The sequence below is a fragment of the Petaurus breviceps genome, unplaced genomic scaffold (assembly GCF_028583685.1).
Source record: "Petaurus breviceps papuanus isolate PSGF00001 unplaced genomic scaffold, PetGlider_PUasm1.0 118, whole genome shotgun sequence".
In the NCBI taxonomy this organism is placed as follows: Eukaryota; Metazoa; Chordata; class Mammalia; order Diprotodontia; family Petauridae; genus Petaurus; species Petaurus breviceps.
In genome coordinates, this window is record NW_027185616.1 from 17056595 (window position 1) to 17081845 (window position 25251).

The 25251-nt window shown below is 39.5% G+C and overlaps 1 protein-coding gene and 1 long non-coding RNA gene across 9 annotated transcripts in view; one reads left to right on the forward strand and one right to left on the reverse strand.

The window, feature by feature from the left end:
• SMARCA2 (SWI/SNF related BAF chromatin remodeling complex subunit ATPase 2) overlaps window positions 1-25251 on the reverse strand; it is a 289270-nt gene that overhangs the window by 214645 nt on the left and 49374 nt on the right. For 3 of the 8 annotated variants that reach the window (XM_069086747.1, XM_069086776.1, XM_069086755.1), the window contains exon 2: window positions 19064-19160. The exons of 1 other annotated variant lie outside the window; for it this stretch is intronic. The gene's annotated coding sequence lies outside the window, so the exon portion shown is untranslated. Of the gene's footprint in view, window positions 1-313; window positions 607-1529; window positions 1691-2357; window positions 2512-19063; window positions 19161-25251 lie in introns of those variants that run through there. 4 more of the 8 variants (XM_069086785.1, XM_069086721.1, XM_069086728.1 and 1 more) reach the window with 3 other exon arrangements.
• Window positions 4368-6871, forward strand: LOC138160225 (uncharacterized). Its single transcript, XR_011168106.1, has 3 exons — window positions 4368-4767; window positions 6058-6115; window positions 6252-6871. It is a non-coding gene; the product is annotated as an uncharacterized lncRNA (long non-coding RNA).

The following is a 25251-nucleotide window of genomic DNA, read 5'->3' on the forward strand; positions in this document are numbered from 1 at the left end:
CTAGCTGCAAACCCCCGGGGTCCTCCACCGCTCTCTCCCTTCCCCTCCCCCTTAGTTATCTACCCTGCCAAACTTTTCTGCCTCAGACCTCTCCAAACTTCCCTCCTGGGGTCTGGATGCGGCAGACCCCCTCCCCCTCCAAAGCAACAGGGGCAAGTTCCATGCCGCCCCCCTCCCTGCCTTCCGACCATTAAAAAACAAATGAAAACAGGAGGACCCTGGTCTTCACCATCTCCTCTAGGTAAGCTGCACACTGGCTACAGCCAAGAAAAAGCTGGGGGAAAGACGCAAGAGGCAATTTCCCCGCGTTTACCGGAAATAAACGAAGTCTTTGGGCCGGGAAGCGTTCAAAGCACGGGGCGATCCATTTATCTTCCAGATGAAGCCAGGCATACACAGATGCGCTGGATGCAAGGCACCGGGCATGCCCGAATGTCCGGCCCCGCTGTTCTGCACCCGAGGTGGCGGCGGCGGCGGCGGCCCGGGGAATGGCCGGGGCCAAGTCAGGGACGAGCTGGACAGGCTATTTGGGGAAGTGAATCGCGACACCTTTGCAGTTCGCGTGACTGTGTTTTGCAAGGCAACCAGAAGGAGGAGAGGAGCTCTGGGCGCTGGGGGGCGGGAGGGGGTGGAGAACGGGAAGGGAGGGGGCAGAACCCGAACCAGATTCGATCAGAACCCAACAAAACTAAAAGCCAAGGAACGAGAAGAGGCATCGGTGATCAGGAGACTCTGGACCCTCTCCTACCAGGCAGCAACTCCCCCCCCCCCCCCTCGCCCTCCACCTCTAAACCTTGCACTTGAGTGTGTGTCTGTATGTGTGTGTGTGTCTGTGTGTGTGAGTGTAATGTTAGTGACAGTCAGACAGGGAGATTATCCGGATCATGGCCTCCTTGGCTCGGCTGGTTAACGCAGCCGCTGCTGCTGCTGCAGCCACTCACTCTTAACAAGCTCCATTTCTCCCCTTCTCACTCACTTGATTTCCCCATCCCACTCGCACCCCCGCCGCTGACCCTGAAAGGGATAGCTCGCGGCACCCTCGGCTCCCACTGCCCTAGAAAAAAAGGGAGGGGGCAGCCAGACCTCCTCCTTCTCCCTCTCCCCGTCCTCCTCCTCCTCCTCCTCCTCCTCCACTTCTCCCCACCTCCACCCGCCCAGCTGCTAAGCCCGGGCCGGACACACTCAACTTCAACATTCAACATTCGGTGGCAGCGGCAGCAGCGGCGGCGGCGGCGGCAGCCCGGGCACCCAGGCTGTAGCTGCCGCCGCCCCATACATGCCCCCTCCAAACACATGCACCAAACCAATTCCCCGTGGCTCCTGCCAGGCAGGCACTGGGGTGGGCACTCACTGGTGCACAGAGAAGACAGGGGAAGAAGGCAAGGGGTGCGATTCTCCTGCAACCCACTGTTCAACCCTTCCTCCCCTCCCAGCAGCAGTAGCAGCAGCACCATAAGAGTCCACCGGTCTGTCACCGTTGGAGGAAAGGGGGGGGGGGGGGGAGGTGAAAGCACTCAGGTCCAACCTACCCGCCAGGTTCCTGCCGCCCCTGCTTGTTGCCGCCGCCGCAGCTTCCCACCTTCGCAGCCCCCGCCGCCGCCACGGCGGAGCCGAGCCTCGGTTTCCCCGACTGTTGCTGCTTTCGATCTATTTCTGTCCCTGCCGCTGCCCGAGCTCTTGAAACAAGTCCCTGGGAGAAAGCAGCCAGGGGCTACCAGTGCTCTGTGACAAGCTTTTGATTTTGCTCTCTCCTCCCCCTCCAACTGTTACTATGATGATTTCTTATTATGAACTGTCGCGTTTCCATCCTCCCTCTTTTCCCCTCCTCCCCTTTTCCCCTCCGAGGTTTTTAATGCGGGGGGGGGGGGGGAGGAGGGAGGGAATGCAACCTTGCCCATTTATCTGCGTTGTAGTGTGTGTGTATGTGTGTGTGTGTATGTGTGTGTTTTGCAACCTTGAGTTGGCTGCGCATCGGTGACTTGGTAGCCAGGTACAGGATTGTGTGTCTGGTTTTTTGTTCTTGTCCCCATTAAGTAGTCATGATTACTGTTATTATTAGAACCCAGCTCTCCTGGAAACTTTCCCTCCTCCCCTCTTCTACAACCACCCAGGTGCTGTGCTGTCTGTTCCTTATTCACCTGAGACCGGTGAAGAATGTTGTTGTTTGGTTCGTTTGGCTGCTCCCTCGTTTCTTCGCTTGTTTTGGTCTCTGTGCATGTACAATCAATAATAATGATGATAATAATGAATAAATGCTGGTGAAGGCTGAGTGTGCTCGGGAGGGGGTTGTGCGACCGCAGCTGCTGCAGGAGCAGGGGTGGGGGGATGGGGAGAAGGGAGTTGTAAGTTATATTTACCTTGCTGGTGAAGAGTATGCTGGATGGATCTTCTCCCTCTCTGAGTCACCCAGAGTACAGAAACAGAGCTAGAGAGAGGACTAGATTATGAATATGACTTCATTGATGACAGCCTTCCCCTCCTCTTCCTAAACTCTGGCCCCTCCTTCTTACTCCTCGCTAGGCCCACCTCCCCCCGACGCTAGAGGCTCCGGAAGCGGCTCTCCCGTTGGCTGGGCACGGCGAGAATTCCTGCCCACCCCAGCCCGGGTTGGTGAGCCTGCGCTGTCACTCGGCCCCCTCGGCTACTCCGGGAGTACCGGGAGGAGGGGGTGATGGTGTGGAAGAATGTGCCTGGAGAGACAGGTCTACTGTATGCGCGTATGCGTGTGTGCCTGTAAAGGCTCCAGCCTTCGCTCCCTGTCTGTGCATGGAACCACAGAAACTGCGCAGGACAGACCAAGCCTGCCTGAGTCGGCTTGGGGATGCGCGTGGTTTACCGCTGGCTTTTCCGACGATTGATTGTCGGGGTGTTTTTTACCCCCTTTCCCTGGCTTTAACCCCCCCCCCCCCAGCGTCGTGTTGTTTGGGGAAGAAGGCGCTGGAGGCGTACAGAAAGGGAGGGCAGTAGTAGTAATAGCTTGTAGTAGTTTGGGGGGTATGGGAAGAAATTGCTGGAATTTAACTGTGCCAGCGATTGCCAGGTCGAGCCTGGAAAGGGGGAAGGGAAGGGGGAGGAGGAGACAGATTCGGAGTTGCACCAAAGGCTGGTTGTGACAAGGAGGGAATGGCCATTGTCAAGGCTGCAGAAACTTCCTCCCTCTGCCCCCCCCCCCCCCCCCCGCACCGGCCCCTTCTGAACTATAATTATAAATCTGCCTTTTTCCGGGAAGGGAGGAGGGTACAAAGAACACTGCAATCAAACCTGACTATCCTTCCATTGAGTTTCTCCCTTCCAAATGTCACTGATCCCTCAAAGCTGCAATCAGGCTATGAAGCTTATGGAGAAATAGGGACACCCCGGTTTACTCTGGGAATCAGAGATTGCTATCTTACCTTTCTTCACCTATACTCCGTATGTTAAAAAAAATTAAATTCACACCAGTTCTGAGGTGTGTTTGTGTGTGGGGGGGGGGAGTTGGGAGGGGGGAAATGAGGGGCTGGGCCATTGAATCTGGTTTTGGTGAAAGCAAGGGAGTAAATCTGGTAACCTGCTTTCACATTAATCTCCAGGTCTGCCTTCCCACACTTAGAGGCAATTAAGATTTCAAACTAAATACTCCTGGCACTTAAAAAAAAAAAAAAAGACCTCAGCTTATAATGTTCCTTGAAATACAAGCACCCTAGGCCTACCAGGCTGTCAATATTTGCGGAGAGAAATATTTTTTATGAACTGTGAAAGAACATGTTGGAAGATTTTAAGGCAGTGGTCTGTTATTTTAGCCTCAGATTAATGTAGGTATTTGCCGTTAAAAATTAAAACTGTTCCTATATGCTAGTGTTATGAAAAGTTTGATTTATCCCTTATTTTGCCATGTAACGGCCTAAATTAGTCATTGAAAGTGCATTGTGACTATTTTATGGAGAGTTTTTCCCCCTAGAGTAAAATCCTATTTTAAGAGGCATTTTACTGTTGCAAAATTGACTCTATGTGAGCAACAGGGTCTGAAATGTCGTTCTTGTAGTGTGTTTAAAACAACCAGCTGGAGAAGTTAAGGACCTGAAGCAAAAGGAAGAACAGAGAATGCTCCCTATGGTCATTAAGTGACAGGCACTGTTTACGTTGCTGGTACATTGCTGGCCAAATTAGAATCCGTAATGGCGTGATTATGATGCTAGAGACACAGTGGTAATTGTCACTGACACTGTAATTTCCCAAGGTCTTTTTACTTGATCACCAACTTCAGCATTATTTCCTAACTATTCAAAATATGACAGAGAACAGTATCAAAGAGAATCAATTAAAATATTTAGTATACCCCCATGTGTCCAGTGAAATAACTGGGTTTTTTTTTGTCCAAGGACATGCCAATATAACTATTAACCTTAGAATTTACAGAGAGAGATGAGGAAAATTAGCTACATAGTCAAATACAATAAAATGTATTTAACTGTCTAATAAATTACAACTAATAATAAAACCAAATAATTTGGTTGCCCATAACCTGATTTTAATTTAATGATGATTCTTGTTATAGTGGATAATATCTTAAGACAACATATTTTCCAATATTTTAGCATGAGATTGTGGTTTATTCCTTCCTAGAAAAAACAGCTCTTGGACCTCTTTGCCGCCTCCATTATAGTTAAGGTCATCTTCACACAGAAAACAATCATTTTGGCAAAATACTTCAGAAGAAGACTTTCCATTCCTTCTGGAATTTTTCCCCCTTTGGGGGGAAAATATCTGTAAGGATACGTATGAGCATATGTGAGTATTCAATTAGTGAATTTAATAATTATTTATCAAGTATTTATTATGTGCAATGCACTTTGGTGCTGAGTATTCAATGGCAAAAATATAAAATCAACATATATGTATATACATATATGCACATATATTTATGGATGTATACATATATATTCCTATATAGACATATGTACATAGCTATATATACATACATATACTATGTATATATAGGTATATACATAGGCACAAATATCTGCATATGTAAATATACATACATACTGATATTATTACATATACACATATGTGTATATATTAATCCAAATACCTTTCCAGACTTTATTTTTTTCTTATTTACACTTCACATTCTAGCCAAATAGGACTGATTGATATTCCTTGAACTCTGCTTTTTGTTTCTTACCTATATGTCTTTGCATAGGCCTAGAAGGTACTCTAGTACTCAGTGGCACTGGGTCTGGAGTCAGCAAGACCTGAATTCGTATCCAGTCTCAGTTACTTGCTAGTTGTGTGACCTTGGGCAAATCACTTAACCTCTGTTTTCCTAGTAGATGGCTCAGTGGATACAGTACTAGTCCTGAAGTCAGGAAGACTCATCTTTCTGAGTTGAAATCTGGTCTCAGATACATACTAGCTGTGTGGCCTTGGGTAAACCACTAAATCTCCATTTCTCTTAATCTACTGGAGAAGGAAATGGCAAACCACTCCAGTATATTTGCCAAGAAAACTTCAGGGACAGTTATTGGTGTGCTATGGTCCACAGGATAAACATGATGGAAGAAAAACAGGAAGGTATTCTCTCGTTTTAATCTCTTGGAATCTTTTACTTCATTCGAAGCTTTGTTCAGGTGCCTCTTCTCATCTCTAACAGGAAAAACCTCTTTTAATCTCTTTGCTTGCTAGTCCTCAAAGAAACTGATGTTTCCTTATTTGTTTATAGGCTGCATCCTGTGGTAGAATGTAAGGTACTTGAGGGAAAGAAGTATTTTAAGTTTAAATTTAAATTGTAAATTTTTGTCATTGAAACACATGCAACTATGTGTGTATATATGTGTACACACATATATACATATATGTACATAGGTATATGTGTATCTACATGTGTGCATTTGTGTGTATATTGATTATAATGTGTTATATATTTTCCTCATCTAATTTATACAATTTTGTGTGCCTTTCTGTATAATTTATCAAGAAACCATGGAAATTTCAAAAGCATAAATAAAAACAATATCAATCAGGAAAAAACAATGTCAACATTATTTTCTCGACCTTATATTCCTTTGTGTTTTTTAGGAAAACAGCAATCTCCTTCCTCTGATTTCTTTAAATAGATCTTATGAAGGATTTTCATGTAAGTAGCATGTACTGTAACAAGCAAGAATTTCATACAATATTGCTTGCCTGTTGTGGCCTAAACTTCTGAGAAATCAAATTGCATCTCCATCCCCTTCAGATGTGGAGTAAATAACATGAGATTCATTTTTCAGGAAAGAACAAAATTCAACAATTGAAGTGAAGAATGACTATCAGGGTTACTTTTGTTTTGGAGAGACTCTCCCAGAAGCAGATATGGTTGGAGGTTGAAAGAACTCCAGGTTGCTGAACAGGATGTTAAATTCCCATGAAGCTTTTCCTTCTGGCCTTTGATGAGTCATTTGGTCTCTGAAACCATAGCTTTTCTCTTTCTACCTTGGAATCCAGAGATAGAGGCCACCTCATGTCTTTATTGACCTATTCATTTGTTTGTGCCCAGTATTATTACTGGAAGTTCTTCAAAAAACAAATAGATGATCTAAAAATTGAGATCTAGTGTCACTGTTGTTAAAAAAGAGTAAGTACATATAGCCAACAAACATTTCTAGACTTAAAAGGGAAATTATTCCTCTAATTAAAGTGTTGTTTAACTATAATGAAAAAGGAGTAAATGGAGCCAATTATTGAATAAATGAATGAATGTTTCTTTGGTTATAGAGGACTATATAAGAAACTAAATTGAGCCAACTGCCATTTAATTTTAGAGTTTAAACTTAGCTAGTACTATTATTATTGTGGATATGACACTATAGTGTAACAAGAAGTAATCAATAAAATCACAATTAACTCAAGAGTTTTTAAAAGAATTTTTTCCAGTGTTTTGATTATGATGTTAATGCCCAACACTATACCATATTTTCAAAAAATTAAAATATTTGGAGTGATCAACTTTAGTGTGGATATTGCTAGAAAGTAGCCTTCAGAGGTTTGTAAATTCAGATGACAATTTTAAAAAATAGATTAGGCTTAGGTTTTATGCATGTATCAATTTTGCAAAAGTCATAATTACATGTACATTCATGTACAACATAGAAGGGTCAGTAATGGTAATAATTTAGTATAACTTTCTTCACTTCTTCCCTCCTATCATGATTCATTAATGTAAGGAATAGATTTTATCTAAGATACATACTCTTAGAGAGTTATTTGGTGGCAAGTCAAATGACTTACCCAAGATCATATGGACAATATGTGTCAGGAATAGATCTTGAACTCACAATTTCTTCACTCCAAGGCCAGCCCTCTCTCTGCTATAGCATCATACTACTTCTTGCTTTTCCTTTAAGAAACTAGAAATGTGAAACAAACATCTTAATAATCTTTTCCATGTCCCTTGTGAAATCATTGGCAAGTATCCATACTTTACACATGGGAATATGTCTTCACTTTAGAAAAACTCTCTATGATTCAGCATTTCATCTCACAATTCAATTGCCTTCTAAGTGCCCAACAGAAGAATTCCTTTGTCTCCTGAGAATTATGTAGGCCCCTAGGACTGCTGAGGAAAATTTTATGCCAGAGGATTTTCTGCATTCTCTTCCAAGTATTAATGTTGACTTGGTCAGAAAGAGTTTCAAAAGGATTTTCATCATGATATCAACAAGTTTTTGTAGGAGGCTTTGATTCAAATTCAGACTGTGATTCAATAAGCATCAGGACTAGAATTTAGCACCCTCAATTTCTCTGTTAGCGTATGCAAACAAAACCACTCTTTGTTAAGGAATTTATTAAATCATATGCATTATTCTGTCATGCTGCCATGGCTACTCCCTCCCCCACCCCACCCCCAGTTTTTGTTTTACTTCTTTTGAATTTTATAAAGTAGATTAGGTTTGGGTCAATATACATGGGACAATTTTGCAAAAAACAACAAAGATTTATACAATAAGAACATGAAAGATTCAAGGTTGGTCTAGTTGTGTGTGCGTATTTAACTGCAAATCTAATGCAGAATTTGTGGTATAATTAATATAATATAATATAATATAATCTGCTTCTATTTTCAAGGGTGATACTATGGATTCCCACCAAACTCCATAATCAACCACAAAGAATTTCTGAGAGTATATAGATTCTCCTTACATATACATCAATGAAATAAAAAAAAAATACAGGACCTTAATATCTTAGTATAAAGTATTTTGTATTTGGTTTAATATTTAGTTAGTCTTTGTTGTGGTTGTTTTTAAAAAAAAAATCATTCTGCCACTGAAAGAGATTTGGAGTTCTAAGAAAATCTATATTGAATTAAACAATCCCCCCCACCACCTCCAAATATATTCACTTAGTTGAGGATATTTCTTTTCAAATAGTAGTTATGATGTTTTAAAGCACAGGAATTTTTAAAATCAAATAATACTAGTTGGAATAATCATTTGTTGGTGTTTGGTGTTATTGTTCAGATATTTTTCAGTCACATCTGACTTTTCATGACCCTACTTGGGCTTTTCTGAACAAAGATACTGGAGTGGTTCATTCACCTTTTCCTTCTCCAGCTTAATTTATAGATAAGGAAACTGAGGCAAACAGGGTTAAGTGACTTGCCCAACAGCACATAGCTACTAAGTTTCTGAGGCCAAATTTGAACTCGTCTTCCTGATTTCATGTCTTGCACTCTATCCAGTGTGACACTTACCTGCCCACAGAACTGTCATGACCTAACTCTCTATATACTCATTTTTGGATTAACTAGTCCATTGACTTAATAATCAGTCACCTGGTCAGTCACTGTTCATCACCTTTGCAAATCAATCAGTCAAAAATCATTTATTATGTGCCAGGCTTTGTGCTAAGCACCGAAGACACAAAGAAAGACAAAAGGTAGTCCTTGTTCTCAAGGAGCTCATAGTCTATTGTGGAACATAACATGCAAATAACTATATATAAACAAACCATATACAAGAGAAAATGGAAATGATCAACAAAAGGAAGGCATTGGGGGGAAGGATGCAGGAGGGCATTAGGAAAGGCTTCCTACAGAACTTGGGATTTTAGATGGGACTTGATGAAAACCGGAGAAGCCAGGAGGCAGAGATGAGGAGGGGGAGAATCATTATCTTGAGGCTTCTACTATCATTTCCCGTGCTAGCATAACTAACTACTTTCCAATTTAGATAGAGAATTAAATAATAAACACATAATTCGAATAATGTAGACAATCTATTATCTGTCCTTTCAAACAACTCTCCAGTGCTGCTGAAACTAGGATAAGATATATGACTATCTCATTATCTTTTTAATATTAATACTATCACTACTTACAATAGTCACCATTAATAAAATAAAACATTTAAAACCTGACCCATCCATCTCAGAGCCTCTTATTATATGCACAAAATGAATTGTTAAAATGTACTGTTTTTTTGAGAACCAGAAGGCATATTCTTTTTACATATAGAGAAACTGAGGCACACCAGTAGATTGAAACTACTTCCTCCAAGATTACCAAAGACCTCTTATTGCTAAATTTAATGGCTTTTTAAAAAGTTTTTAACATTCTTGGGCTCTCTGCTGATTTTGACAGCCGTATCTTCTAGGATGCCCTTTCCTCCCTCTATGACACTCTTCTTGCTTGGTTTTCTTTCTACCTACACAGCCACTCTTTAGTTTCCTTTGCTGTGTTATCATTATAATTCTGCCCAATGAGTAAGAGCATTCTGAGCCCTTTTCTCTTCTCTCTCTACACTGTCTTCCTTTAGTGGCCTCATCAGCTTCATGACTTCAAATATCATGTGTTGCAAGGTAATTCCCAAACACATAATTTATGTGTATCCCAGATAGGTTATTTATGTCAGCATGAGTTATCCAAATGTGGCTCATAGGAAGCGTTGACAGATATCTATGAAAGCCTGGCACTGAGCTAGAATTATATCTTTTTGCACGCCCAAATATTGCTAGTCTGGGGTCATAATTTTTAGAACAAAAAGCCACTTCCCTGGTTGCTATCCCTTACCTTATGTTCAGCAATTTGATTCCTTCCTACCAAATATTAGATATACAATAGACTATACAAAAAAAATGAATAACTAGTAAATCTATTCATCCAAGAAAACAGTAAACAGGTGTTGGAGAAGTTATACAGAATAGAAAATCTTAAACAATATGTAAGAGTGAATGAGTTCTTTAGATGAGAGTAAAATGAGATCTCAGCTCAACTGAGGGAGAGGTCATGATCTTACTCAAGGGTACACTCCCAGAACTCTCTAGGGAGGTAAGTTGGAAATAAGAGACATATTGAATATCAGACTTCTATATGTCTGCAGTTTTCAAAGTCTCTCTCTCTCTCTCTCTCTCTCTCTCTCTCTCTCTCTCTCTCTCTCACTCTCTGTCTCTTTCTTTCTCTGCCTCTCTGTCTCTCTCCACATCTAGAGTTGATTCTGAAGAATCTGGCACTATGTGTCCTGTCTCAAAGAGCAAATGTCTCCTCTTCACAGCCCTTTATAAAGATATGGATATAAAGCCAACCCTAATATCTTGCCTGAACTCTAACCTTAAATTATCAACTGCCTGATAGACATTTACATCTTAATGTCCTGTAAGCATATTGAACTCAGCATGTCCAAAATAGAACTCCTTGCATTTCTTCCAAAAAGCCATGTTACGTATATTGTGAGAAGAATGATGATTTAGTCTTTGAGTAAAGATCTGGATACACACACACACACACACACACACACACATACACACACACACACACACACACATATATACTAGCTGTGTGACCATGAAATTTAATGGCCTTTCAATGCCCCAGGCTCTCTAATACTATACATGACTCATCTGTACTGATGGAGGGAGTTTGCAGACCAAGATGGAACTTACTGTATTTCTTCCCAAACCTCTGCTACCTTTGAACTTCCTAATTCCCATTACTATCCTTCTAGTCACTGCATTGTTATCATTGTCAGTTTTTCAGTCACTGCTCCCATATTCAGTCTGCCCCAAGTCACGTTGATCTTACATAAACAATATCTCTTACACCCACCCTCTTTCCTTCACTTGTTCAGTATCTGCCCTAGCTTAGACCATCACCATCACCTCTTTACCTGTATATTGTAATACACTGCCTGCCTTGAATTGCTCATCTCCAATCCATTGTTCACACAATTGTCAAACTTATATTTCTAAAACAAAGCTGTGTTTTAACATCACTTCCCTCAGTCAAAACAAAATGAAACAAAAATGAATGTCTCCCTATTTCCTATATGCGGAAATATGAATACTTCAGCCTAGAATTTAAAGCCCTCCATAATCTGTCTCTTACCTACTTTTGCATAATGATTTGCTATCATCCCCATTCATTGTACATTCCAATCAACCTGTTCTGCTATGTATTCTCCCTATGGGATTCCATTTTCCACCTCCATGGCTTTTCATCTCTGGACTATCTTTTTCTTCACCTCTACCTGCCAGAATGCCTACCATCCTCCAAATCACAGCTCACATCCAACATGCAGTTTATATGGAACCCTAGGGATTAGGACTCTTTTCCTCCTGAAATTACTTTCCAGTATTTTGCATATACTATTAATTAATTTGTTTATTAATTCATTTATTTATTCATATATGTGTTGTATTACCAGCAGAATGAAAGTTTCTTGGGGAAGGACTGTATGGTTTTCATCTTGGTCTCCATAAGTACCTAGCACAGTGACTTATAGAGTAGGCTCTTAATAAATTTTTGTCAAATTGATTTAAGAGATATTAGGTAACTTGTACAATATCATAAAAGTAATTTGTTATAGGAATGGGACTAGAATTCAGGTCTTTTACATAAGTTCTGTAAGAGTGTACCCCTTTTTATACTTGGGCAAGTTTGTAGATTATAGGGGTCAAAGAGAGATATTCACAAATACAGGAAAGCAGCAAAGACAATGGGCTTGCCTTAGTTCATAGATTGCCTCAGTACATTATTTCTTATTAATTCCCTATTTATTTTCATCAGCAAGAGAAATTTTGGGTTAAAGGACTGCTGATCCCTGAACCCCAGAGGTATTTGGTGATCATTGGACATATGTCCACAGCCTGAAGAGATGAAGTTTTGATCACTTTAAGTTAGTCACTGTAAATTAGAGTGAAGTCTCTCTTTAGAAGCATTAGAAGAGTTAGAAAAGAAAATCAAAGGCTAGTCCTTTCAGCACTATGACCTGTTTCATGGGAAATGAAAAAGAAACTCAGAGCCCAGTCTAAGGAACAGAACTAGAGATGTTCCTACCAAATATAGGCTAAGGGTTTCTGCTTTTTCTGGAAGGATACAATCCTATCTTACTTGAGGGCTGCAGCTGAGATTCAAGGCAAAAGTGGTAGAGATTGCAGCTGTCATTGAGTATTAAACCCAAGTTTAGCAGGCCAAGAGAAAGTAGTGAATCAACTTATTCCACTGAGGTACTATGGTCATGAAGTCCAGTAGCAGAGTAACCCAGTTAGGTAACAGAACCACCCATCCAGCCCAGATGTCACTTCCAGCAGTAAATATTTTAAGTACAGTTTGAGAGAGAGAGACAGAGACAGAGACAGAGACAGAGAGACAGAGACAGAGAGACAGAGAGAGACAGAGACAGAGACAGAGAGACAGAGACAGAGAGAGAGACAGAAAGAGAGACAGAGAGAGACAGAGAGAGAGACAGAGACAGAGAGAGACAGAGACAGAGAGAGACAGAGAGACAGGGACAGAGAGACAGAGAGGGACACAGAGACAGAGAGAGAGAGACAGACAGAGAGAGAGAGACAGAGAGAGAGAGGGACACAGAGACAGAGAGAGAGACAGAGACAGAGAGAGAGACAGAGAGAGACAGAGAGAGAGAGAGACAGAGAGAGAGAGAGAGAGAGAGAGAGAGAGAGAGAGAGAGAGAGAGAGAGAGAGAGAGAGAGAGAGAACGAACACATTTAAGTCCCATGTTTTCAGAGAGTAGAGAAACATTAGGGCCCTGAATTCTGGGAGCTGTGAGTTGCCTTGGCCTCATGAATTCCCTGCATGTGCACCACACTATTTATTATCACACTTCAAATTTGAGTCCAGTTTCTGAAAGAGACACCACATATTGGTAAGAAAGGGCACCCAGGTAGGAAATGCTTTAGAACAATTGTTCCTGCTATGCTATTTGAGTGAATACTTTTGTTAATAGTTGATTGAGTCTCTTTGATAAATGTTAATGTGAAGCATGCCAGTGGTGGCTAAGAAGCTAAATTGTCAGGAGAGTAGCCATCCACAAGGATTATCCCTACAACCTGGGGCAGCAGCTGACCCCCTGAGGACTTTAACCTGCAAGTGTGCCTGTGGTGAGGGGAGGAGTGAGCACAGAGGGGATTCTGCTGTTCTATTATACTTCACAACTTGGCTTTAAAGAAAAAAAGCTTTCCAGATCATATTCTTAAATGTTATGTCTCTAAACAAATAGGCCAAATGTTGTCTGCTCAATGTCAAATACTTGATGTTTTGCTTTTGATTCTCTGCTAAAACTCTCTAGTTCTAGTCTTTAATATTAAGCCTGGAAATGATTAACAGGTTCAACTATATTTCTTACTATAATATCAATATATATATATGTATATGCATATATATATATATTACGCACCTATGATATTCTAGGAATTGTGATATCTGCTAGGGATACAGATACAAAAGTGGCACAGTCCCTGTACTCAAGGAGCTTATCTTCTCTTGGGAGGATATGATATATTTACAGGTAAGGATATATTGCCCCCACTCCCTTCACTCAGTTGATTTACTAAAAGTAAGCCTAGAAAGTTATGATTACTTACACTTTATTTTGATATCTATACTGAAAAAAAGATTGAAAGCAAAATTGTGAACATATGCAATCTCTGAATATGTTCCTATCATATGTGTTGGTGGAAGAAAAAAGGACAGTCATATTGACATATATATTTCTTGGTAATCCATCATTTTTGACCCATGCCAAAAATCCTCACACTAGCAAAGAAGTCCACATGTTTTTAGTCCTATGTTTGGCATTGAAAACTCCTCACAACTCGGTCCCTTCCTACCTTTCCAGTCTTTTTATACTTTACTCCCTTACATGTATTCTATGATCCAAACATGCTGGTCTATGTTACTCTCCTCATATGATCTCCCATCTCTGTGTTTTTGCACTGGCTGTCCTTCATGCCTAGAATATCCTTCCTTATAACTTATGCTTCTTAAAATACTTTGTCTCTTTCCAGACTCAGTTCAAATGCCATTATCTGTAGGACCACTATCCTGGTCCTACCTGACATTCTAGTCTTCCTACATGAGGTTACTTTTCATCTGCTCTGCTTATATTTTATATGTACAAGCATGTATAAAATAAAATATATTTTATGTTATATTAAAAATAATATAATATTTATATTATTATAATATATTATTATATTATTTATGTAATATATTATTGTAATATATAATGATAAAATATATTACATTTTGTATGTATTTTATATTTACATGTTGTCTCCCTCATTAGAATGTAAGCTCTCTTCTTTTTGTTTTTGTCTTTGTTTTTTCCTATTGGAGGGCATTTGGGGTTAAGTAACTTGCTCAAGGTTACACGGCTAGTTTTTTTGTGTGGTTGTTAAGTGTCTGAGGCAGGAACTGAACTCGGATCCTTCTGACTCCAGGGCCAGTGCTTTACTCACTGTGCCACCTAGCCGCCCCGAACTCTCTTCTTTTTGTGGTGACAAAGAATTGGAAATCAAGGGGATGCCCATCAGTTGGGGAATGACTAAACAAGTTGTGGTATGTGAATGTAATGGAATACCATTGTGCTGTAAGAAATGAGGAGCAGACGGACTTCAGAAAAACCTGGAGAGATTTATATAAACTGATGCTGAGTGAGGGGAGCAGAACCAGGAGAACTTTGTACACAATTACAGACCACAATTCTATATCACCACCAAATGGAGAAAGAAGAGACGTGTGTATGTATATATGAGTTATGTGTGTGAGTGTGTGTGTGTGTGTGTGCGTGTGTGTATATAAAGAGAGAGGGATGGAGAAGATGGTGGTATAAATGTGAGAAACACTAATAATTAATGATTTTTTTTTTACAAATTGAGCTATATCATTTATATGGAGAGAAATGTGTATGTGTATGTATGCCTATGTATACATATATGTATTTATATAGAAATGTTTAAGTTTTGCTGGGTGTGTGGAGGTTTGATTGAAAAGGGGAGAGACTGTATGCAGTGAATGTAATTAGGAAACTACTGGAAAAATTGAGTCGAGTCGATAACAGTGTGGACAAGAGTTCCATAGCACGAGTAGAGAGATGTTTAAGAGGTGGAATTGACAAGATTTTGCATCTCATTGGAGGGGATACTCAGTGAAAGTAAAGAGTTCAGGATGATTCCTTGCTTGCTAATCATGGTGACTAGAAGAAGAGAAGTGTTTTGTACATAAGTAGGGGAACAACCCTCCCCCCCCCCATGGTGGATGGTTTGGGAGGGAAAAGAGTAAGCTCTGCTTAAGTATGTTGAGTTTGAGACACCTGTGAAAAGTGTCAATGATTTTTGATGAAGCAGAATTTCCATTCATTAGATTGCATTTTGTGGATCTATTTGCTAATATGAATATTTGGGTACAGGTCAAAAATACTTAATTACAAAGAAATATATCAGTCAATATGATTATCCTTTTTTCCCTCCACCAACACATATGATAGGAAACTATCCAGAGATTGCATATGTTCATAATTTTGCTTTCAATTTTATTTTCAGTGTAGATATCAAACTAAAATGTAAGTAATCATAACTTTATGGGCTCACTCTTAGTAAATCATTCCCATTAAAGATACTGGTATTAGCAAACAGTTAATATGCCTTAGTCACCTTCATAGAGTAGTAATGAGATTTCCATTTTAAAATTCAACCAGAATTTATAGCAACTAGTCTATGTGCCTGCAACACATAAATATACAGTTTATGCCCCTAAACATCTTTACACACTTATTGTATACTTACACAATATATCTAAGACCTTTCTAAAACTCCATTCAAATGGTCATAATTCCCATCATTATAAAATCACACTCTAACAAGTAAATACTGTATTGTGATTTATTAAACTATTCATACAAATAACATCACAAGTGACCAATACACAAATGAAATTTGTGTATGAAATTCCCCATCATTGAGAATTATGGCTAGAGGAAATTTCTCTGTTGTTGTTCAGTCATTTTTTAGTTATTTCCAACTTTTCGTGATCCCATTTAGGATTTTCTTGCAAAGATATGAGAGGAGTTTGCCATTTCCTCCTCCAGTTCATTTTATAGGTGAGGAAATTAAGGCAAACAGGATCAAGTGATTTGCCCAGGGTCATATAGCTAGCAAGGGTCAAAGGCCAGATTTGAACTCAGAAAAATGAGTCTTCCTGATTCTAGGCCCATCATTCTATTCACTGGACCTAGTTGCCCCCAAAGCTTCCTAGTTACCTCTTTAAAACAATTACTGCAGTAGTTTGTCAGGTTCTTATCCTATTTAGGGGTCTATTAAGGTCTCATCTTAAAATAAATGATGATTTATAATCTGGTATTCAAAAAAACCTGGATGAACACATCTAATGCTTTCCCAAAGAGGCCAACTATAAGTATAGTCAGAGATTACATCATTGAAAAGACACATGTAACTACCAAGCAGGTGGTTCAGCCAATTTGTAACATATAAGTATTAGCCTGGTGACTTTGAAAAGCCATCATAGTCCAAATCAAAAGGGAGTGAAACTAGAGCTTTTAATTATTGTTATTTCAGTGATATATCAGTAGTGTTCATATGCATCCCCAAAAAGCACACATGCATAAACAAAAACAAACAAAAAATCTATCTATTTTACTATGTTCACAGGCCAGAACAAGGGATTAGGAGTTGTAAAAGTATCATTAGAAACATTATATGGTGCTCTATGAATGTTTATGAAAGGGTAACCAAATAATTTGCCAAGAATTGACACATTGACACACTAGAATGGCATTAGACAATTAAGGTCAACATTAGAAAATTTTAAAATTCCGGAATTGGAAGGGACCATAAGACTATATGACCCAGACCATATAAGTAAAAGAATCCCCACTAGAACATGGGGTTGTATCTATGTTTTCAGACTTCAGTAAAGTGGAACCTACTACCCTCCTTCCCCACCCCCCAAAAAAAACCACACAGACATATATCAAGCAGCCCATTTCAATCTTAAATAGCTCTAATGATTCAGAAAATTTTCCTTATTGCAGCTTTAATCCATGGAACGAGAGCCGATGGGCTGTCTAGATACTGAGAAGATGGCAGTACAGAATGTGAGAAACACTAATAAGGAATATTTTTTTACAAACTGAGCTAAAGCCAATTGATGCAGCAGCATCTGGAAGAGTTCCAGTTGAAATAGCAAAACTGTTGGAAAATTTGAGCAAGACTTTCTCCAAGGTCACTATGGGCCTTTTCATCACCAAATCCAGAGACTATTTTAAAGTCCTTATTCCCTTTGACCATTTTGTAGCATCCAACACTTTCCTTTGGAAAACTCTTCCTGTTTCTGGCTTCTGTGATACTCTACTCTGACCTGTTGGGCTCACAGTCCAACCCAGGAGCACAGGCGGAGCTAGAGACAGAATTATCAGCATGAGGTGGCTAATCTTCCAGAGTTCTGGTTGAGAAGCCAATTCTGGTTTTGGTGGTGGTCCTTTGATCTTGAAGAGGACCAATGACCTCAGGAGGGTGATCTCTTGACTTGTTTATAAAGTGGATTTAAGTGAGGCAGGGCTGTGCAAAGTCATCAGTCCCATTCTTTCCCTCCAGAGTCATCTGGGTCCAGTGGCAAGATGACAGTCAGGATGACTGGTGATGTCCCAGGAAGGATACAGTGGGAGACCGGGGCCTTTTTAAGCTAAAGTCTTTCCCAGGTCTCAGTTTGTCTGAGGCAAAACCATTCAGCGATTAAAGGCTAAGTAAGAATTGAGGCAAAAGTTTGCCTAGTTTTGCCTTCACAAAAGAATTGATCTAAAAAATAGAACTTTTTAGATCAGGGAAGTAATAAGTGGGCTACAAGGAGATGAGCCAAAACAAAGAAGAAAGGACAAGACCTAAGTCTAGGTCAGGAGTTCTTAATCTTTTCTTTTTTTCTTTTTTGAGTTATAGAATCTTTTGGCAGTATGCTGAAGCCTATGGAGACCTTCTTAGAATATTTTTAAATGAATAAAATAAAATATGTAGAATCACAAAGGAAACCAAATATATTGTAACACATTTATAAGATTATTATTATTTATTATTATTATTAAAGTTCATGGACTTTCAGTTATGACCCCTCTGGTCTACAATGGGATCTAGTAGCAAGGTAAGAATCAGGGTCAAAGCAATAAATCAAGCAAATTTAAAGCCAGACAGATCAAAAGGAGAATCAGAATTGTGCAAAGAGCCTAGAGCAATTTGTTGCATTCAGTTAGGCTTCTGACTTATTCTACAGCCCTGGGACCCGATTCACACACCCCCTCACCTCCTTGATAAGCATTCATTGGAGGAGATACTGAATGGCAGGTAGACAACTGTGCCCTCTAGAGGAACCTGACTTCATTTTAGAGGAACCTGACTTCATTTGTTCAGCTCCCTCTTCTTGTATCTTCAGGCATAACCTAAGGGTCGTTTTTTAATTCCATTGTTATTCTACACTTTCTCCTTTGAACATTTCACCCATCCACAAATTAGTCAAATTCCATATACATTCATTAAACATTGTGTTGTGTAAGGAGGTTTGTGCAATTGTATTTCTCATAAAATATGGACCCTGCCCTCTGGAAGACTTAAATCTAGAAGGGAAGAAAGACACATATAACACTATAAGACTCAAGTACAAAACCAAATGCTTCAGGGAGAAGCTAAGATATATATGGGCAAAACAAAGGCAGAAGGTGTCTGAAATCTGATCAATGTGGAGAAGAGAACATAGATTGGAAGTACATATTTTCAAATCCTACTTCTGATGCTTTCTACTTACATAATTTAGTCAAATCACTTCACTTCCTTTGGGTCTCAGTTTCTTCATTAGTAAAATAAAGAGATTGGACTTCATTCCTCTGAGGTTCCTTTCAGCTCTAGAAGAAAATCCCATAAATTCAGAAAATGAGGACAGCAGTCTTGAAATTGGGGTTTTGGCCAAAGACATCTATCTCATTATTGATCAAACAAAATTAAAGCAGAGACTATTTGGGGTATTGGATCTGGAGTAATTAGCCTGGTCAATTAAACAAATTTGGAAGATGAGGCTTTCATTCTGGATGCATATCTACCTATCTAAAGTATGGGACTGGGGATCAATCTTCTTCCATGTGTCCAGGGCATCCTTAACATAGAATCAAGAAGTTGAGCTCAAAGGTTTGAAGGTGGTTGTAGCACCAGTGCAATAGTCACAGAGCTAATGATCACTATAAACATACCAATATAGTGCTCAATCACAAAATACAACAGATTCTCCACAAAGAAGACAGAAGCAAAACATTTATTCAGACACCAGAAAACCGAATCCCCAAACCAGTGAGCCAATTTCATCATTGTAGCAAAAAAGTTAATAAGCCACAACAGCACAGATAGCCACAGCTTCCTTTAACCTTCCCAGAAACCAATATTTACTCACAAGCCTAACTGTCTCCCTGGGATGCATCCTCTCCTACCAACTGTGTCTAGCTCCTCTGACTCCCAGCTTCCTGTGGGCTCTGTTCTACCCTTCAGCAAACTCCTACCACCATAGGCTCCATGTGATTACATTCAGCCTATTAGGGGACAGAGTATATTTTCAAAGCAGGCAAAGTCTTCAAATTCCCTTAGACTTATTAAGGGGCAGGGAAGATCTTCAAATCCCCATTACCATTACAGTGGTATCCTTAGGAATATCTAGAACAGAACAAAGGCTTCTTCTGGAACAGTCAAATAATAGTATTTAGTTCACATCATTCATTAGCTGTCTATTGTGTGTACAATTCTAACTTAGATTTAGGAAAACACACCTCTTAGACAAGAGAGAGTTCTTGCCCTGAAATTGCTGAAAACTTAGATAAAATATGAACACTTTAGCTATCATAAAATGATAACATATACATGAAATATACATATATACATTTTGGGGGGGTAGACCCATGCTTTTATTTGAAATCAGAAGATTTGAAGATTTTTGAGTGAGGGTATTGATGTGATCAGACTTCTATGTTTTAGAAATATCTATTTCACAGATGTATGAACAATGGATTGGAAACAGCAGTGGCCAAAAGCAGAGAACATATTACAATACCCTTGTATGCAGGTGGTTGTGAGCATTTAAACTAAGGTAGATACTGATCAAATAGATAAAAGGAATGGGTGCAAGAGATATTTAAGATCTAGAGGACTTGGGGTGGCCAAGTGAATAGAGTACCGGCCCTAGAGTCAGGAGGACCTGAGTTCAAATCTGGCCTCATACACTTGACACTTACTAGCTGTGTGACCTTGAGCAAGTCACTTAACCTCAATTGCTTTGTCTTCCCCTCTCAAAAAAAAAAGGACTTGGTAACTGATTGTATAAGACAGCGGTGAGAATGATGAGTTGAGGATGGCTCCAAGGTTATAAATGTGGGCGACTAGTAGGGTATCAATAGAAATGAGGATATTCCAAAGTGGCATGGATTTTGGAGGGAAAAAAATGAGTTATGTTTTGGCATGGAAACTCTTTCTGCCAGTTATCACAAGTCATTTGTCATCTGAGAGAGCTGCCTGGATCAAAGAAAGGTTGTCACACAGCTCGTATGTGTTGGAAGTACCGTAGGTCATGAGCTAACTGCTAAACCACGCTGTCTTTCATAATAAACAATATTATATGGTAAATATATTACAAAAAAGCACTCTGTGAGTTTTGAATTTAAAAAAGGGCCAATAGTATGGGCAATTAGGAGGTCACTGCTGACCTTTAAAAGAGCAATCTCAGTGGGGTAGGAAAAATGCAGGTTTGCCTTCTAAGTATCTGGTGTGATCAAACTTAAGTTTGATTATATTACTCTACTGCTTAGGAATCTTTAGTGGTTCCCTTTCCCCTCTTGGGCAAATTATAAACTCCTCTTCTTGATAATTATGACCCTTCACAATCTGACACCTGGCAAGCTTTTCAGCTTCACATGCTCCACATCTTCCATCTCATCTCCATGCCTTTGCCCAAGACCGTTCCCCATATCTGGAATGCTTTCTCTCCTCACTCCTGTGTTTTAGAATCCCGTGTTTCCTTCAAGGTTCAGCACATGTGTCACCTCCCAAGAGAAACCCTTCCTGACCCACGGATTTGTCGATATTCTCTCCCCTCAAATTAATTTGTATTTGCTTATCTGTGCACACAAGGTACCGTCTAGCTTGTTAGTGTTTTAGTGTTCTCTTCCTTCTCAAATTATAGAGCAGTAATATATGTATATAAGCATGTAGGCATATGTATATATGTGAATACATGTGTATGTACAGGCTGCAGTGGGTTATGTTTATTTACATGAGTATATATGTATGAATATACATTGCATATGTATGCATGGATCTATGTGTGTATATGCATAATATGTGTATTATGTGTGTGTGTGTGTGTGTGTGTGTGTACACAGCTGACACTTGAAGGAAGCAGATTTGAGAAAGAAAATTCTAGGTATGGGCAGCCAGTGAAAAGACATGTAGTTGGGAGATGGAGTGTCTTGTATTAGGAATAATATCAACATACTTCTTCCCATAAAAGGTAGAACCAGCTCCCCATGAAGAGGAAACAGCTGCCCTTGCTCCAAAACACAATGACTAAGATTCCCAGATGCCACCAAGAAACAGACTATCTGGGATTCAGAGGAGGAATTAGGTGACTAGCAGCTCCCTGCTGAGTTAGATATAAGTTGATCTGATGCATAACCAGGAATAAGTCTGTCCTCCTTAGGTATTTATCTGGGGTGAGATGGAGAGCCTCCTGGGACCTGTCAAACTGGGTGATACCTCCCCCATTTTTTTTACCACTCACATTGGAAATAGGATACTGACAGAAGGGAACTGGGGAGCATTAGTGGGGATTGTGAAGCCATTGGGAAGAAATGGACACTCTTCAATGGTTTTTTCTATCATCGCTACTTGTTGAAAGTAGAGACTTCAGAAGAAAAAAATTGGAGTCAGAAAATAAACAACGGGAAGAACATGGTGTCTGAGAATGGAATTTAAACTTATGGATCATGGCTTCAAAATAACAGAATTATGGGCTCTTGGTTGGGCATGGAGTGTACCTAAAAAGATCCTATAAAAATGTTTGCTCAGAGTTGCATGAATCTGATCTAGAGGGCTTTAAAGCAAAAATGAGCAGGGTGGGAGAAAATTGCCCATGCATAGCTGTCAAGACAGACAGCATTACATGTATCCGCATTACACAGGAAGAGAAATATCAGTGGAGAGGACTAATAGTTCAGAAGAAGCAATAGCCAAGATCAACTGCAACAAAACCTATAACCTTTGGTGTTCATACACATATGTGGACAGCATGGATCATAAAGAAGGTGAAATAGACATCTTAATATAAAGAGGTAAACTCATTCTTATGTGTATCACTGAAATTTGAGGTGATGTTCCCGACTAGGATATAGCTATGGGAATGTATACTTTATTAAAAAGGAAGAGTTCAGATGAAAGTTACAGAGTAGCAAGAGATACTGGAATGGTTTGCCATTTCTTTTTCCAAGTGAATACAAGGTATCACTGTATTTATTATTTGTTGATGACCAAAAATGAAATCAAATAAAGCAGTTGAGTAATTAAAAGGAAGGAATAATAACTGAAATGTATATGGCACTTTAAGGTTAGAAAAATGCTTTTACAGAAATGTATCATTCATTCCTCACAACTCTGTGGCAAACCACTCCAGCATCTCTGCCAAGAAAACACCAAATAGGGTCATGAAGAATCAGATGCTACTAAAAATGAATGAACTACCTTGTATTTACTACCTCTTTTACTCAGGGGTGGAACTTCAGAAAGTCATTTACAAAAACCTTCCTGTTATTATTATTGTTCTTACATTTTCATCATGGATACCCAATTTGTGCCAGAAAATGACTTTCAATGATTTACAGACACAAGAAAGTATTCTCTGTGGGTGAGTATTTTTTGATACCTTCTTAGTCACATTTTATTGGTAAGAATATTGTCAGTGACTTTTTCCAATCATTCTGTATCTTCCTTTCTTTCAAATGCCTTGAAAATGAGCCCTAAAGGTTTTCAAAATTGTGTTGTTTCTAACATGGATTTTTTAAAATGTGTTCATGGCTGGATACAGATTCTCTTTCAAGTTTTATCTCCTTAAAGCCATTCTCATTTCCTCAGAAGGAATATTGGTGACTTAGGTGCTAAAGAACAAATGTGATAGTACTGTTGTAGCAGATTAGGAAAATAAATCAGTACAAAAACCTCCTGGATTTGGTCCATTTTTCATCTGTTCTGATGATAGATTTAGTATTGGAAGGACCTTCAAAGGTAAAATGCTTCAATTCTTTCATTCTACAAAGTAGAATTGACAACTTATGACAAGAGACTTTTCCAAGGTCTGATGATAATATTTGTTACATTGTCTGGTTTTGAACCCAGAACCTTTAATGCTATACTCACCACGCATTCCACTGCATTGTGTTGGTCATGCAGTTTATTTATCTATTGATTCTCTTGAGTTGATTTGGTGAGTTGGGACTAAAATTAAGATTTGTGGACTCATTGTCCCTCCCATCACTTTTTCCCTTTTATAAAGTGACACCAATGACAGTCTTCCACTCTTATCCTCCAAAATGAAGTTTTTCATGTGTGTGTGTGAGTGTGAGTGTGTGTGAGAGACTGAGTCTCTGTAGCTCACCCAGGATTTGAAATGCAGTGGTCTCTCATAGTTCTGATCCCATTGCTAATTAGCAGGGTTGCTTTAACCAACTCAGTTTCCAAACTGAACTGGTTCACTTCTCCTTAGGAAGCCTGGTCTCTCACCCCCAGGCCCTCACATGGCTCAACACATTGACAATGAACTTAGTTCAGACACCAGAGCATCTATATCTCCACTCTCCTCAGAACTCTGGAGTTCAAGTGACCCATTAGCCTCAAACTTCCTAGTAGCAAGGATTATAGGCATGGAGCACCAAGTCTATCTTTACTAATGTTTTTTTTTTTTAATTTATCAATGATATTTTTTTAAAATCACTATAAGTCTCTACCCCCCCCACTCCACCCCATGCCAACCATCTTGGCAAGTACCCTTAAAAAAATCAGCCTAATTAATCAATACGTCAAAAAAGTCTGAAAATAGAAGCAATGTTCCAAAGTCATGGACTTCCCATATTTGCAAAGGTGCGAAGCAGCAGTGTCTGTTCTTTGTCATTTTTCAACATTTACTTTTTTTGTTATTATTCTTTTTTTAAGTATTTAAGTTGTATTTTCCTCTCAATATTTGCTTTACTTCTTCCTTTACAAAGTTTTATGGAGTTCACAGTTTTGTACCAAAATGAAATGGAGCCAAGGCATTTGCTTATTAAATACTTCAGAACTATCTCATCCATTTTCATTCTTCTAAATCCACATACTGTGTTAAAAACTTCTAAAATCAAGAACACTGAAGTAGCTCTGGTGTATGTATACCTAAGGGGGAAAAAAAGGTTTTTTCCAACATCATTTGGACTGTTATCTAGGACATTTTGTAATCTACAGGGTGTCCCAAAAGTCTTAGTGCAGTTGAAAGCCTTAGCTAAAACTTTTGGGATACCGGGTACATCTTAGAAAGTTTCAGAAGTCTGATGGTTGTCATGTGATATAAAGACCATATACATTGAGGGAAATTTGTGAAAATTGTAGTTCTGTTTTTGATAAAGGATATCTTAGACACATTTGTACATGAAACTCAGTCTATACCCTATCACGATGCCAAGGATAGCTTCTCCTTACTGCTTGCTAAACCAGCATCACTGGTCAGGAGAAGGCAAGCTGCAGGTGGGGACCTCGCCACAGCCCAGAAGGGCAGTTGTATAAATAAATCTTCACTGTCCTAAACCTGTGGGACAGGAGAAAGAAGCAAATGAGGTAACCTGCTTCTCTGCAGACCGTGAGGAATAGAGGTGGGAGGAGGGGACGAATCAGCGGCACAAATACAGTCGGGTACTTGTGGATGGTACTTTCCTAAAAGCC